Genomic DNA, 16325 nt, shown 5'->3' with positions numbered 1-16325 from the left:
CAGAACAAATGAGTTTGATCTGAGACAATAAATGGGAGAGGGTCTGAGGAGGGCTCAAGGATCGCTGGCCGAGAGGCCCAGAGACGTGGCACAGGAACGAGGAATCTAGTGCGGACAGGACGCTCCTCATCTCTCTCCTGCTCCACTTCCTGCGCCCGGAATTCCTCTCCCGGCCCCACCCCAGCACGCGGATCTTTCTTAAGAGTCCATTTCAGAGGCTGCCACGGCCACGAAGAGTCCCTGTTCCCGAGCAGGAGCCTCTCCTCTGAACTCCCACAGGCTCACCTGTGACTCTCCATGGCACTGAGACCCCGCCTTGGGTGTCAGTTCCCTTTCTGTCCTGCATGTTTGGCCTCCCCTACTATTATAAGAACAACTGGGGGCTAAGGCTAAGTTGGGTTTATCTTTGTTTCCCTTCTCTTTATCTGGGAGCTTTGCACAGTGCTTTACCCAAAGTAGGCATCCAATTACTGTTAATAAGGTGGATGGCTTAAACAAAGGAAGGAGGGAAGGAGGGAGGGAGGGAGGGAGGGAGGGAGGGAGGGAGGGAGGGAGGAAGGAAGGAAGGAAGGAAGGAAGGAAGGAAGGAAGGAAGGAAGGAAGGAAGGAAGGAAGGAAGGAAGGGGCGACCTGCTAGCAACATTTCCTCTTTGATTGTTTCCTCTTGGCCATTCCTGTCACCCCGAAGACATCAGTAACACAGATTCTACAGATTGTCCAGAGAAGCTGAGCTCTGTCATTCTTTTCTAGGCATTGCTCCCTAATTTTTCATTCTAACCCACCTGATTTGACTCAAATATTACACTGGTCCTTCTCCTCCTCTCAGTATAATAAGAAAACAGACATGTAACAAGTAGAGGGAAATTTTATTTTCCAAGAGGCATCTCAGAATGCGCTCTCAGTAGCTAACAGCAAGCCTGGCCGTGGGTAAAGGCCAGGGAGCAATTTATGACTCAATAATAATCACAGGAGTTATGTGCTCAGTGTCAGGAGTTAAAATAATATTGTAATGCTTCAAATCTTTAAAGTTCAACAATTTACATTAAGCGAAAGCAAGCTGTGCTCGATAAGCAGTGTCTCTGGTATCCGGGAGGACAATCAAACTCACGATGAACTGAGCTGGAGGAGGAAGGGGACTGACTAATCAGGGAAAGGAGGGAACTGAATTTTTCCAGTGACTGGAGGTGTTAACTGAACGGGGAGCCACAGCTGAGCAGAGAAGTTTCTTAAAAGACCAGAAAGTGAACGTTCTAGAATTTTTTTATATTCCACCTGCAGCTTCCTGTACCGTTAGGAGCCTCCATCTGCTTTCACACATGTGTGCACACATGCATATGAACGTGTCTGCATGTGTGTGTGTGTTCGGTGAAGTGATGAAGAGCATGAACTTGGCGGTCACACAGAGTTGGTTTAGCGTCTCATTATAGCTCTTGATCTTGGACAAATGCTAAGATGTCCGAGCCTCAGTTGCTTTATTTCTACACTGAGAACCACGATGACCGCCTCCTCCTTGGGTTGTTGAGATCACTGAATGTTATAAGAAGTGGAAAGTGCTAATCACAATAGGCAAACAATATATGGCAGTTACTATATTGTTATATCAGTCATTTAATGTTTGAAATTATTTCAGTTCTTCCAAGTCTATACCACTTAAGGGAAATCTCACGCTTCTGCCATTTATTTACCAACATTTCTAAGCTCACCAGCTAGGAAACATGGCTCTGTGGATCAGAAAGGGCCGAGAATAAATCAGAAAAAAACACAGACCGAAATAGTTTTATTACAGTGTGTTCAGGTGGGCAAGCCTGAAAGAGTGGCAGGCCTGATCATTTTATCTGGGGCTCAATTTTATTCATAGTCCCCAGGCTACTCTCTCTTAACTTTCTGAATTCATTTCCAAGCCTATAACCTTTTCTCAAACACAGAGAAAGAGACCATTGAAAAGAGAGTAAAAAGTGAGTGACGCACAACATGATCCAGGCACAGAGCCGTTTTCCCCGAAGTTTTCTGACTATAAGGGCTGACAAACACTAGCAAATGGCAGGGAAGCAAGCGTCAGAAGAACTCTCTGAAGGGTTTGTAGCCTTAAACAGGTGCACTTTTGTCTTGGGTCTGGGTGTGACTTTTCCTAAATATAACAAGGAGAATCGCTCACCATGAACATTGGTAAGTGACAATTATGTACGAAACAACTTGCTATGTATTTTACATTCATCCTTGTGTTTAATTTTCACAACAGCCATGGTGAAGATAGTTCTATTTTTATCATTTGATAAATGAGAAAGTTGAGGCTCAAAGAGTTTCAATCACGTGTCCCCGTGGCAGAGCGGCAGTTGGGAAAGCAGATCTGAGCTCGAGTGCGAGCTCCTGCCCGCTGCCCGCAGCCTCCGGGCCAGGGCCTGTCAGCCAGCGTGTGCGGGGCATCCGCCGCTCTACTGTGCCAGATGCTGGCAACATCGCAATGAGGAAGGTGTGGGGGCTGTCCTTGAGGAGCTCACAGGCTAGTAAAGAAGATAAATACCTAAATGAGATCAATGCAGTGTGGTAACCTCTGATTATAAAGATGCTCACTGCCAGGTACATATATAAGACAGGCACCACGAGTGGCCTAGAGCTAGCAGGAAACGTCCCGGAAGGGGTGACACTAAGTCTTCGAAGGGTAGGTAAATAAGAAGTAGGTATCAGGCTATTTAAAATGATGAGAACAAAAATCTTAAAAGAGGTACATTGGGAGACCTATATATATATGGCTCACATATATAGCTGAAGGCAAGAAATGAGACTGGTGGTGTGACCAGGTCATAGAGAATCTAAGGTATCATAAAGGACAGTGAGTGTTACCCTCTTGATTGTAGGCAAAAGGAGCGATGGATTATATTTGAATTTTAGATGCATGATGACTTAGATGAGTTTCGGGTTTGCCTGGCTTCGAGTAAAGCCTCAGTAATGGTTAGGTGTTATTTACTTTTTGTAGTTGGAGGTAGAAAGCCAACCAAGTCCTATTCTTCATTATACTCCTCAGATGAGGAAGCCAAAGAAGGGGTGAGAAGTGGTATCAGTGGGAATATTTGCATTCAGAAAGGCCTACTGTGTGTCCTAATTTAATTTAAAAACGGGAGAAATCTGGCCGTCTGGATGCAGAGATCTATCTAACCTTTTTCTAACCAGTGTAGTGATACTTAGGCTTTGACCATGCCTGTGGATTCATGATGCTATGAACCAACACCCTTTATTTCCACAGCACACCTTCCTTGTCGCAAACACAGTGCTGGCTCTACTGCATCATCACGGGCTTCTCTTTTCTGTACCAGAAAGACCCTGGACTTGGAGAACCCTGAAGACAAGTTCTCTATCTCTGCATTCATAACCCTGGGGGGGGGAAACTACCTAAACGCATAATCTTGACAAAATTAACATAAACTCTAAATTTAGGATATCAGAAAAAGTATTCATAATAAAATAATACATACTCAATATGTAAAAGGCTGGCCATGGCTACCCTAGGAAACATACTAAGGCAGTTTGATGCTTACTCCAAGTAAGTTACTATTTAAGTGAAATGGGACAAGCCAATGATTGATTTTTAACACTTTTACTATAGTTAATACTTTTAAAGAAGACATAAATATGCATATTCATATGCATATCATAATCATCAGGAATACAGCTGGCTTTGCAGAACAATGCAGGTAGGATTGTATCAGAGCCACAAACAGCATAAGTTGCATTACCACAGAGACACAATTTTAAAAGTCACAGCGCTTATTTTGAGCCTGGAACTGCTCTAAGCGCATTACATCATTGGCTCATTTAATTCTCACAGCATTTTGAGTAGGCACTGCTACTCTCTCCAACTTACAGCTAATGCAGCAGACACAGAGCGGTTAAGTACCTCGGCCACAGTCACACACACGGCTCGTAAGTATAGGGTCTGGGATTAAAGGCCAGGCAGGCTGGCCTCAGAACCCTTGACTATAAACCCTTCTTTTATGTCTCTTGGTGAGCAATTACCAGTGAAGCACCTACAAAAACAAAAAGTACACTCTTGCCCCAAGTACCCCAGTTGTAGCATTTCTGGAAAATGCAGGGTATATTAAAACTGTAATAAATACTACTTGTCATATGTTAAACCGTTGGGTCCTAGGCCCAGATGCTTACAAATTGCTTTTTCACCTACATGACTGTCTGGGGGGATACTCATATCAGTCGGGGAGGATATGGGACAGCTCTTTTATGTCAAGAACCGCCCTCCACATTGCAAGACATCTGACATCCCTGGCTATGGCCCAGTAAATAACAGCACCCGCTCTGATCACTGTGAAAACCAAAAGCACCACCAGAGATTTCCCCAATTCCTCCTAGTGGCAAAAGTCTTCCCTGGTTATTGGTATCCAAACTCTGCTGCCCGGAGCCTCAGAGGACAGACATCTTACTGTCTCCCCAAGTTCAACCAGAGCAGCTCTGCTTTTATCCATTGTTTGCCTGGGAGTTCCAGGTTAGATTCTGTCTAAAAAAATTTTTTTAAGCTTTTTGCTACTTAAAAAAAGTCTTCAAAGGACTGCCTCAGACTAAGACTCATTACTCATCTCTTTTCACCGGGCATAATAGAAGCACCTGTCCGCGGTCCCTACCATGTGTGCCTGTCTTCTTTTATGCCGGGTGAGCGCACCGCTAATGCCCCAGTCACCTGTCATAACAAAAAGTTACAGTGACAGACTGCTGGCCCAGCTAGAGAGCTCAGCCCAAGTGCTGCTGGCTGTGTCTCTGTCCTAAAGGATGTCCACTGGACCTGCGTGACCCTCCCGGCCTGGGCGTTCCTAGTACTTCATCTAGCGGGCTGTGCCTTGTCTGGTCCACAGGACACTGGTGGTCTTCTGTGGGACTGGTAGCCCACGCTGCCACCAGGGCTTCATCTGGAGGGCACTGCCTTAGGCTGGACACTAAAATAAACCTGCTGTGGCTAAGAGACTCCCGGACTAGGGGTGAGGAGACACAGTTCTCTGCCACTAATTAGCTATGTGGCCCTGAGCAGATGACCCCCTCTCGGGGTTGTGGCCTCCTCGTGGGTAAAATGAGACCGGACTTCAAGGTTCCTGAGCCCTTTCGTCTCTGAGCCCCTCCGCCTCTGAGGCTCACAGTGCTGCAGGCAGAGGGAAGGTGCACAGCTCCGGGGCAAGGGGGGTCCCCCCCAGTTAAAGCGCAGCTGGAACACTTTCCTGGGGCCCTGGCTGCACTTTTTACCTGCAGCCAGCCACCAGGGCTGTTGTGACCTCTTTAAAGCATCAGCAGGAGGTGGCAGCTGGAGGGACGAACAATAGCGTCACGTGATAACAATGCTTCAGGGGAAAGTGTTGCAGAAGCAGCTTTGCCTGGAGTTTGCTGTCTGCTTGGGTGATGCACCCGCCTTGCTCCTTTCCTCTTTATGCCAGAAAAGAACTTGTCTGTGAGGCTGTCCAAGGAATTAAAAAGTGAATGAATGAGGCTCAGGGAGAAAGGAAAAACTGGGGCAGGAGGGGATCCTGTGAGGTGCTGACCGAAATGTCAAGTGCGGCTTCTCAGACAGAAATGGAAATGCGGCCATAAGGCCTGGGCAGATGCCAAATGCGATTGTCGGGAGATGGACACGGACAGAAGGTCACAGCCGACGGAGGCCGGCTTTCCAGTGAATCGTTGGCACACTGCGTATTCTCAACAGGTCAGGCCTTGGAGGGAGAAGCTTCCAGCTGGAGTGCCAGCTTAGTCTCTAAATAACTGGGTGACTTTGGGCAAATTACATAATTATTTTGTGGTTTCAGTTTCCTCATTGATAAGCATGATTATTGCCAATGTTTTCTGTTATTAGCTGTTATTTTGTATCACTAGGACTTTTTCCAAAATTTAAATCTTAATAAGAGTCCTAATATCTGAAATAAAAAAAAAGAGGAGCTGCTCTAGGGCCCATGCTACTTTCTGAGCACTTATCCCAAAGGTGACCACTAGGTCACCTCTTTAAGAACCTTGAGAATGTTTGAAAACCATCAGAGGACATACTCCCTAAGATCTCTTCCATTCTAAATTATTGTTTCATGTATTCAACAAACATTTATTGAGCCTTACCCATAACAGACTGCTAGAGATTTCTCGGCACCAAGTATACAAAATAATCGGGACATCACTCCTGCCTTCCAGAGTTTTGTCCAATACTTACCAAATAGCTTTCTAACGATCATTTGCTTTGTCATGCAGAATGCCTCTAGGGAAAACAGAAAACTGGTGAATGGAAGTATCCCTCGCTAGTATAGCTCTTCATATAAATTAAAAAACTTGTATCTGATTTACACGTAGTCTCCTGCAACTAGCCTCATGTGATCTCATCACTAAGAGCGTGTAGTAAGCAATGCTGAATGTCAGATTTTGCAAGTCTGTGGAGAAGACAGAGCTCAGATCATGGTGAATCCACTATGTTAAGTGGCCCTTTGCAAGATCCTATAGCAGCTACACTCAAGACACATGCTTAATATTTCTCTTAGGATGTAGCCCACTGGTGCCAACATTTCATGGTGAACAGACAGAGCAAAGCCTCTGCTGAATTTGGAGACAGCTAGAACAAATCCTCTGAAATCCAGTGATCAAAACAGATGATAAAGCTAAGGGATGTCCTTTGGCATCCGAAGAGAGAAGAATGAGTACAAATTAATGATGCTGGTGCTCTCCCGAGTCCCCCAAACTGGCCCTGAGCTGTTAGCATGAGATTTCTTTTGAGCCATGGGACTAGCCCTAGAACATGTGTCTAGGTCCAAAGTAGATGGTGCTAAAGAAGCCATATCTATTTGGAGATATACTGGGATCTGTTGAAAAGCAGTCTCATTACTTTGTGTTGCTAGTTACCAAATGTGGCAGTTTTTAAAAATATATCTTTATTGATTTCAGAGAGAGAAATAGAAACATCAATGATGAGAGAGTCATTGATCGGCTGCCTCCTGCACGCCCCTGACTGGAGATCGAGCCAGCTACCCGGGCATGTACCCTGACCAGGAATTGAACCCCGATCTCCTGGATCCTAGGTCGACGATGCTCAGCCACTGAACCATGCCCAGCCGGGCCTAAATGTGGCAGTTTTAAGACATGGCCAGAACTTCTTCGATACTTTCCCACAAAAGGTGGGAATGGATGGTTATCTACTCTTTATTCTGGGCAGGCTAAGACAACTTCAACTTTTGGAGTATGAGCAGCTGCGAATATGTGTGATATTGAAATCGAGGTCACGAAGACCACGCAGCTTCTGTTTACTGAAACGCATGAATTTGGATTCCTGCACATCATGGAAGAGATTCTGCTACCCTGAAGCCACCATACTATGAGAAAGCTCACGTCCCATGAAGATGTCATGTGTAGTTGTCCTGGTAGACATGTCTCAAATGAGCCTAGCCTTTAGGTTATTCTAGCTCAGGCTCCAGATATGCAAGTAATAAAACCTTCAGGTGGTTCCAGACCCAGATATTCAAGTCACATCTGTCCTTAGCATCTTTCCAGTTGAGGCCCTAGATATCATGGAATAGAGACAAGCCACCCCTGCTTGGCCTTATCAAAGTACTGACCCAAGGAGCCATGAGCATAACTGAAGTGTCATTGCTTTATGCCACTAAGTGGTAGGTGGTTTGTTAGCAGCAACAGATAACCAGACAACAGAAGAGGTCTGAGTTAGGTATTCTCTCAGTGGCAGATGTACCTCTCATCCCTTAGCCTCGGAAGGCAGAAGAGGAATCTTTCCAGGGTAGACCCTGCCAAACTAGAGACGACCAATCTGACCTGGAAATAAGAAAGCTTCATGGAACTGCCCATGACTTAGGTACTCAGTCCCAGAGGATTGGAAAGGATAACTTTAGGTTTAAACAAGGAATCAGAGCTGTAAAACTCAGGGGAGGGGGTCCCACATGCGTCCGTATTGTTCTGTGATCCTCACTAATGAGGTAGGCTGGTGTGAGGCTCTAGTTCAATGTAGCCAAACATTAATTTACTACAAATCAATGCATTAAAAATCAAACCACCAAATTAGCAATTCTCCAAACACCATCAAAGACCTTATCCTAAGTCTTGGAGACCTTACTGCTCTCATTTCACTGAAGAGTCGGAAGCAGGAGCCAATCATCACCCAAATGATAGAAAACGGTTTTCCTCTTTTGGCACATTCTTAATTCATTTTCTCTGCTGGGCGGAGATCCAGCACCATGCCTTGGAAAAGCAGGCAGAGGAGAGGTCCCTAGACCTGGACTCAGTAGTGCAGTTAAGATCATTTTGGATAGGTTTTAGAGACTTACTCAGAAAACGTATCCTCAGTGAATTAGTTCAGGAAACCTACTTTGAATCTATGATGTAGGCCTAGCCACACTTTTTCCGCAGTGGTCCCTCTGCCTCACCTAGTCCACCTTAAATGGCATCCAAACTGTGCTTCCCCCAGGGACAGGTGCTTGGCTGCAACTGCAGAAAGTTTTTTCTTTGGCAACTTTGCAGAGTTTTTCTACAGGGGTAGGGAAGGAGGAGAAGCATCCAAGTCTCAGAACTGTGTTGAGTTTGGGTCACAGGGAACAGGCAGAGTTTGCCGAAGCAGATGAGGACGGCTTCCTGGATGTGTATGAGCACAGGGGGGCCCTTAACTCTGAGAAGGCACCACCTTTGAGGACTCAGCTTCGACAGCGCGCGCATGCAGAACAAAGGGTCAGGGCGAAGCGCGTAGAGGCAGGCGCCTCAGCCCTGGAGTGAGATGGAGCGATGGGCTGCTTCCGCAGCAGCTCGCCTTCCTGTCCAAACGCCCTTCTCCCAGCCGTAGGACACCCCCTGTACGGTGAATCAAATATAGATCCCATTGTTCTATCCGTCATATGGTTCCTGTATCCCAATAGGGGATTCTTCTTAATCCTGGAGGGAATGCCAGGTCTTAAGAATATGTCCATTTTCCTCAATCCCCTGTAAATTCACAAAGCCATAAACCTGCTAAAATAAGGCCCGGAACTTAGCTGTTTGGACTAAACTAAGGAGCAGGCATTGCTTAGCCATCACGATGTAGTAAGTAGATTCCTTCACATGAAAGCATTTTTAGACTCCAAATGGAATGTAGCAACGTCTGCTGCCTTCCTAGATATAGTTGTTTGACCCAATATGCTTCCCTTTTATTTAATTCTGATTGTACGAATCTCCACATTGAACAGAGCTCCATGGCCTGATTTAATGAAATTCTCCCATTGAACCGAGATGCCCGCCCTTTTATTGGACTTTTAAACTCAGCAGGCTTCCCCACACACAAGACCATGACTGAGAGATAAAAGCAAGCCGCAGACAGCACGCAGCAGCCGAGGAAAACCCGCCACACTCCTGCCCGGGCAGGCTCAGCTCACCGCTCCCGCTTCTGGCTCTGCTTCTCTGGCCTCCTCACTCCAGCCCGAGGACATGCCACTCCACGGGGCTCTCTTTTTAGTTTCTTGGTCCTCAATTTCCTCTTGGCATCCACTGAACCAGACTAGCTGACTGAATCCCAGATCCGCATCGGGGGTTCGGAAACTGTCTGCAAATCCTCTTCCACTGCTTCTTAGTGTTGTTACTTTAGGCAAGATGCTTAAATTCCTTGTGCCCCTGTCTCCTCGATTACAGGATGTGGTGGTGGTAGGACCGACCCCCAAAGGATGCTGTAAGAACTAAGAGAGACTTTATAGCTAAAAATCCATAAGCTAGAACTTGCTCATAGTGATTCCTTAATAAACATTAATTTGCTGCTGCTGTTAATTGAAGAACGTCGATTCCTTAAGAATTTAATAGGTTTCATGGGGGAGAAAGGTCTGGCATTAAATATATTGGGAAATGCTAGGTTAAATAAAGTTAATCTGATTTCTTAAGTTCATGGCTATCCAGAGAATCTTGATTAAAAAGTAGGTTGTCCTTGATCCTCAAAGCAGAAATTTAAGAGTTTAAAGAAAAGCTGACTTATCATAAGAGCTGAGCACTGAGTGAGTATTGGACACGGATAGACTCTAGGGCTGTGTGATTACATATATGAACCTTAAGTGCAATACCGAGGACTTGCTTGGTGCAAGGCACTGTGCATTGCTCATTCAAATAAATTTCCTCATTTATTTTTCATATCAACCCTGTGAAGATAAGAATTATTTTCATTTTATAGATGAGGAAAGTAAGGCTTAGAGAAGACAGATGCCACCTCCATGCTAGTAAGCGCTGGGCCCGAATCCAAACCCTAGGCTTCTACCTCTGACTCAGTGTTCATTCACTGGACGACACAACTTCCTGTGTCACTGAGCACTTCTAACCACCTGGAGTGTTCTCTTCTAGAGAACCAGAGAGCTATGAGTTGTTTCTGTGTTCCAGGAGTGATGGTTATCAATTACAGAATTATTAACAATGCTTCCCATCTGCCTCCAGTTTCCAGCTAAGAATGTTAATTAAAACACAAATTCATCCAAGAAGTTGGGAAATTTATGACTGAGGATGTTTACCAATGATTCTGATAAAAACGCCCAGCATGTGTTCAGTAAATAATACAGATATTGATTTCTAGATGTCTAGATTCGCTAGATGTCAATAATTTAGAAAATTGTACTACCTCAAGGCCAGTGTGAGGGAGCTGTGGGTGTTCCTCTCTTCGGGGGATTCATCTAGTTCACACATTTGCCTCAGAACTACTGTATATGTTATCATATGTTTATATGTATCTTACTGACATGTAAACTACAGAAAACAGGTTTTATCACCTCAGAGGCTCTCACTAAATTGTTAAAGCAGAAAAATGGAACTGACTGAGTGACAGCCTGAGGCTTCAGGCTTTTAGCAAGCAGAGGTCTACCTACACTGCTGAGGGCTAAGGCATTGGAGAAAATAGCCAAATACATTCCCACCCACGTAAAAGGAGCTCTATTTAAGGGTAGTTTCATCCAAGCTTTTCTTTGATACCTAATTCTTTCTTTTGATTCCTTTAAAAAATATATCTTTATTGATTTCAGAGAGAGGAAGGGAGAGGGAGAGAAAGAGAGATAGAAACATCAATGATGGGAGAGCTGTCATTGACTGGCTGCCTCCTGCACGCCCCCGACTAGGGATTGAGCCCACAACCTGGGCATGTGCCTCTATCTCCTGGATCCTAGGTCGATGCTCACTGCTGAGCCATGCCCTGATGGGCTGATGTGTTTTTCTAATTGATTTTTAGAAATAGAGAAACAGATAAAAACATCATCAATCAGTTGCCTCCTGCATGCCCCCTACAGGGAACTGAGCCTGAAACCCAGGCATGTGCCCTGACTGGGAATCGAACCAGTGACCTCTCAGTTCATGGGTTGACACTCAACCACTGAGCAACACCAGCCAGGCTATGATACCTAATTCTTGCCAAAAACAACACGTCCCATAGCTACTTCAAGCCAATGATTTCCCTGAGAATGGAGCTGTTAATAGGCCAGTTATTCATTTCTAAGAACCAAGGCAGAATTATCTTTTTAAAAAGCATCATAAAAGTTCATCCATATCTTGCCATTTAAATACTTAGCAAAGACTGCAGGCTTCTAACATTGTTGGCTTAACAGACTACTTAGGCTTCAGGCCTCCCAGTTTTAAGGACTCAGCATAGTCACTGGGAGGCACGAACCATATGCCAGCTCTCCTCAGTCACAAGCCAGAACACCAGTCCTTCCAATGAACAAACCTCTATATGACTCGCATCCATCTATCATTCTGTGCATTTTCCCTTCATGTTCTTTCATCCGTTTCTGGTTTTCCTCACAAGTGCTTTCCGTTATGATCTCTGGAACCCCCTGTTCCAAGGTAAACAGCCCCCATCCATGACATCCCCAGCTCCTCCCAGAATCCCTCCATCTCCTGGTGTGGGCCCATTAATTTGATGTTCATTCATTAGTGTAGGTAATGAGAATGAGTTGGCATTCAGCATTCACTGTGCAGCAGGCGATGATCTAAGCAGGAGACTACAACCTTCTTCCATATGACAATCGTTTCCTTACACCACAATGCTAAAAGGTCCAGGATTGTCCCCGACTGCCCTCTGCTGACCCTAGATCTTTACCTCATTGGTCCTCACGCACACCCCTCTCATCCCTAGAGGCTCACGACACCCCATCTTCCCACCTCCGCGCCTCCCATTTCTATCATCTGGAGAGCTTCTGGTCACTTGGTTTCACCTACTGAGCATTTTGAAATACACCTCATAGTCTTCATCTCCACTCCTGATTTCTACCATCACAGCCATAATCATTCTTTCTCTTTTTCACGGAAGGCTGGGCAGTTCATCTAACTATCTAGCCATATAACTTCAAAGTCTTCAACCTTCTTGATGCCAAAAAATTGTATCAGCTTCCCGCTTCAGCCTTTTTCACGTTGGCCCTGAAGCCCCTCAAGCACTGCAGTCCCTCCCCCACCCTTCCCGATCTTTCCTCACCCCCTTATTGCCCCCTGCGGATCCCATTCGGCTCCATTTATTGCTAACACCCTCTCTTTTCGCTGAAACTTCCCACTAAACCAGAATTCTCAATGAATCCAACCTTCTCTTATTTCCTCTCCTCCATCAAGGCATGTAACTGCTCGTGGGGAAAAGAAATATAATTTTGTGAACTAGTGACTTTCCAAATAGAGCATTTTAAGAAGGCCCTCGGTGCCATGCAGCCCCCCCTTTTTCTTGGCGTCTCTGGGGATCCCTTCGATTTCCCCACGGTGACTGTTCTAAGTTGTAAGTCTCCTTATCAAGGCTGCCCAGGCCTCTCTCAGCAGGAGGCTCTGAATTACTGTGGGAGCAGAAAGAACTGGGTGCGAATTCCAGTTTCAACACCTCCTAGCGTGTGGAGCTGACCTCCTCCAGGCCTGGGCTTATTTACCTTTCATGGTAGCTACTGGGAATATTAGAGATATGTAATACAAAATATGACGCAGAGTTACTCTATATGTTACTGATAGTTTGGGGTTGTGCTGATATTGAGGAAAGAAGGATTTGCCTCTCATTTAAGGGGAAAAATTTAATTTCCTCCCCCACATCTACAAATATCCTTCCCTTTCCCCATTTATGTCAAAGGGTCTTTCTACCTAAAACCAGCCCTTAGCTCACGGTTGTGACCCAGTCCCTTTATGCTGAAACATTGCTCAGGCTTTGAGTTTTCAATACTCGTTTTTAAACGTTCCCTTTTAAGTTTCATGTTTCCATTTTCGACATTTGGGACTACTCTCTATATTCAGCTTTTTTATTTTTGTTTTTCACTTTTCACTCAACAGTGTATCGCAAGAACATTTCTCCCCAATAATTGGAGAGTCTTTGAAAACAGGATTTCGGTGGTTGTGTAATACTCTGAGAATACACTATACTTTACAGAACTATGCCTTCTTTGTTGGACATAAAAATTGTTTCCATATTTCATTACTAAAATTATGCTGTGATTACTATCCCTGTACATAAACCTTCATCTGCATCTCTGACTCTATCCACAGGGTAGAATTTCGTAAGTGGACTTACATGGTCAAAAGCTGTATTTTGAAGGCTCTTTACACACATTATCAAACTGCTTTTCAGGGAGATTACACCAATTTATACACCCGCCAGCTGTGTATGAAAGAGATGGGCCAGCCATACCCACACTATCATTAAGAATATTTCCTGTTAAATTTTCAACCTCTCCTTCTCTACTAGTTCTTACAACAATGGCTAAAATATATTCAAGTGTTGTACCGCCTAAAAATAATAATTTTCTACCCTGTGCCTCTCTCTGGAGACCATGTTGGCCTTCTTCTTTTCACAGCCAGGTTTCCCGGGCCGTGGTTAGTCTTCGGCCTTGGCCTCTATCTCCCAACCTTCCCACTCTCATCTTAATGGGCCCCTAACCTCTCCACTGGCAAATATTAACACTGACCTCCCAACTACTCAGTCCAGCAGGTTATTCTTGCCATTTACTATATATTAAATTTAATCATATGACACTGCAAACTATTTCCCCCCTAGAAATTCTCAGTTCCCTTGGCTCCTGAGACACAATTTTCTCCTATTTTTCATCATTTGTCCTTTACCATTATTTCCCAGGGCTAACTACTTGTGAGGTTGTCTTCTACTTTTCTTTACATTTCCTCTAGATTATTTCATCTACACTAATAGCTTTGGCAACAACCTATGGCTGATAAATCCCCAGACTTCACCTTTAGTCCAACTTCTTCCATCATCTTTAATAAGAACATTATGTTTAAATGTGCATTGGATTTCTTTAAGTAGATATTCTTGGGAACTTAAAGCCAGAAGTCTGAAATTAAATTAATGTCCCCCCCTCCCCCCAAGCTTCCTAGTCTTTTATTGACTGTACTGGTGAAGGGCACCGCTATCCACGCCTATCTTTAAGAAGAACTTCTGGAAATAATGGGTTTACCTCACTGTTCTTAACTAATAGTCAATAAAATCTTAAAAAATAACGTTCAACCCCACACAACTGATCCCTGCAGTCTTATCTCTAACAATACTCACCTCCATCACATTTGGGTTTTTTGCATTTCAACTTTCTTCTAGACTACAGAGCACAACAATATGACTCATGTCTCTAAGACTTTTTCATTTTTTCCCCGTAGTGTTCCACTCGCACAACACATTACACCAATCTACACAGCAAAAAACCATTCAACTTCTGAAATCAGCACCACAAAAGATTCCTTAATTCAGACTCCCTGCTGACTCAGTGAGACTGGCCTTTTCTTCCCCTGTGCCTGAAATTCAACACTTACAGATCTTTTCCTATTCAGTCCAGAACACTTCCTTAAATTTACTTATTTACACGGTTTTCCTCTGCTAAATTGTCAGCACCTTAAAGGATGCAGCATTTTTGATGGTCCTTGTAACCCTAGTTTGAGGAATTTATCCAGGGGTTACAGTCAATATATCAGGTTAAAGAAACTGTATCTTAAAAAAAAAATCACCTTCTTGCCCTGGCCAGTTTGGCTCAGTGGTTAGAGCATCAGCCCGAGGACTGAAGGGTCTCAGGTTTGATTCTGGTCAAGAGCACGCACCTTGGGTGCAGACTTGATCCCTGGGCCTGGTCAGGGACGTGCGGGAGGCAACCAATGGATGTGTCTCTCTTACATCAATGTTTCTCTCTCTCTCTCTGAAAAGCACTGGAAAAAAATATACTCAGGTGAGAATTTTTAAAAATCACCTTCTTTAAAAATGTTTTCTGGTCTCACTATCTCATGGAAAACAGGTGTGTATCTTCCTCTGCACCACATACATATTTCTGATGAAATTCCCACTATGCTTCTTCCACAAACTCTGTCTCATTTTGTAATATTTTTGTTTACACAGTTATCTTGGTCCCTAAGGACAGATCCAGATTCTTATTCATTTTTTGTTTCTATAAAGCCTAGAGTAATAGATTCCCAATAAATATCTGTTTATACAGGTGAATGTTAAAAATGACAACACAAGATCAATAAGAAGAAAATATCAAAATCTACTGAGGGAATATTTTCACTCTACCCCCAAAAGAAACTCACTCCTGCATTAAAAGACTAGAAAACTAAAAAAATATATTTACAAAATAACGCTTTTGGACTATAGAAAATAGGTGGTTCGGGGCGGTACCCAGCATACTTACTGCCAGTAGCCAGGCCGCAGTAAAGAGAGAGCGAGAGAACCCCAAAGAGCAGGTTAGACTTTGCGGAGGATAAACCAGCAAAACTGAACACATAACAACAGGATACGTGCACAGTGAGGCAAAGAGAAAAATAAGTGAACAGGGTCTTGAGTGGCCTGTGGGAGAACATCAAACATTCCAACACACAAATAACCAGAGTCCGGGGGCAAGTTGGGGGAGAGATGAAAGTGCCTCAGAAAGTAACTTATTTTTAGAGATGCCTAAACTTATGACCAGAATTTTTCCAAAGTTGACAAAAACCATAACATTACATACCCAAAAAACACAACAAACCCTAAGCAGAAGGACATAAAGAAAACCTCACCGAAGCACATATTAATCAAACGGATGAAAACCAGGGCTAAAAAAATCTTGAAAGCCACCAGATTAAAAAAAATACATTATACAAAAGGGAGTAATGATGAAAATGATCACATATTTCTCTTCAAAAAGTATTCAAACCAGAATGACACAATAATTTTTTTAAAGTATTGAAAGGAAAAGCTGTCAGCCTATAATTCTACACTCAGTGAAAACATCTTTAAATAATGAAAGTATAAAAAGGCGTTTTTAGGCAAACAAAAGCTGAGAGTATCAATCACCAGCCAACTTACAGTACATTGAATATTTAGGAAAGTTCTTCATATAAAGATGAAAGAGCTCTAGAAACGGTAAACATGTAAG

The 16325-nt window shown here is 43.9% G+C and overlaps 1 protein-coding gene across 2 annotated transcripts in view; it reads right to left on the bottom strand.

Moving 5' to 3' along the window:
- Window positions 1-16325, bottom strand: part of NELL1 (neural EGFL like 1) — a 619484-nt gene that overhangs the window by 72626 nt on the left and 530533 nt on the right. The gene's annotated exons all lie outside the window — the stretch shown is intronic.

The sequence above is a fragment of the Miniopterus natalensis genome, chromosome 11 (genome assembly GCF_054644295.1).
Source record: "Miniopterus natalensis isolate mMinNat1 chromosome 11, mMinNat1.hap1, whole genome shotgun sequence".
NCBI classification, from domain to species: Eukaryota; Metazoa; Chordata; class Mammalia; order Chiroptera; family Miniopteridae; genus Miniopterus; species Miniopterus natalensis.
Note: the sequence above shows the minus strand (reverse complement) of the source record. Positions and strands in the feature narration are given on the sequence as shown.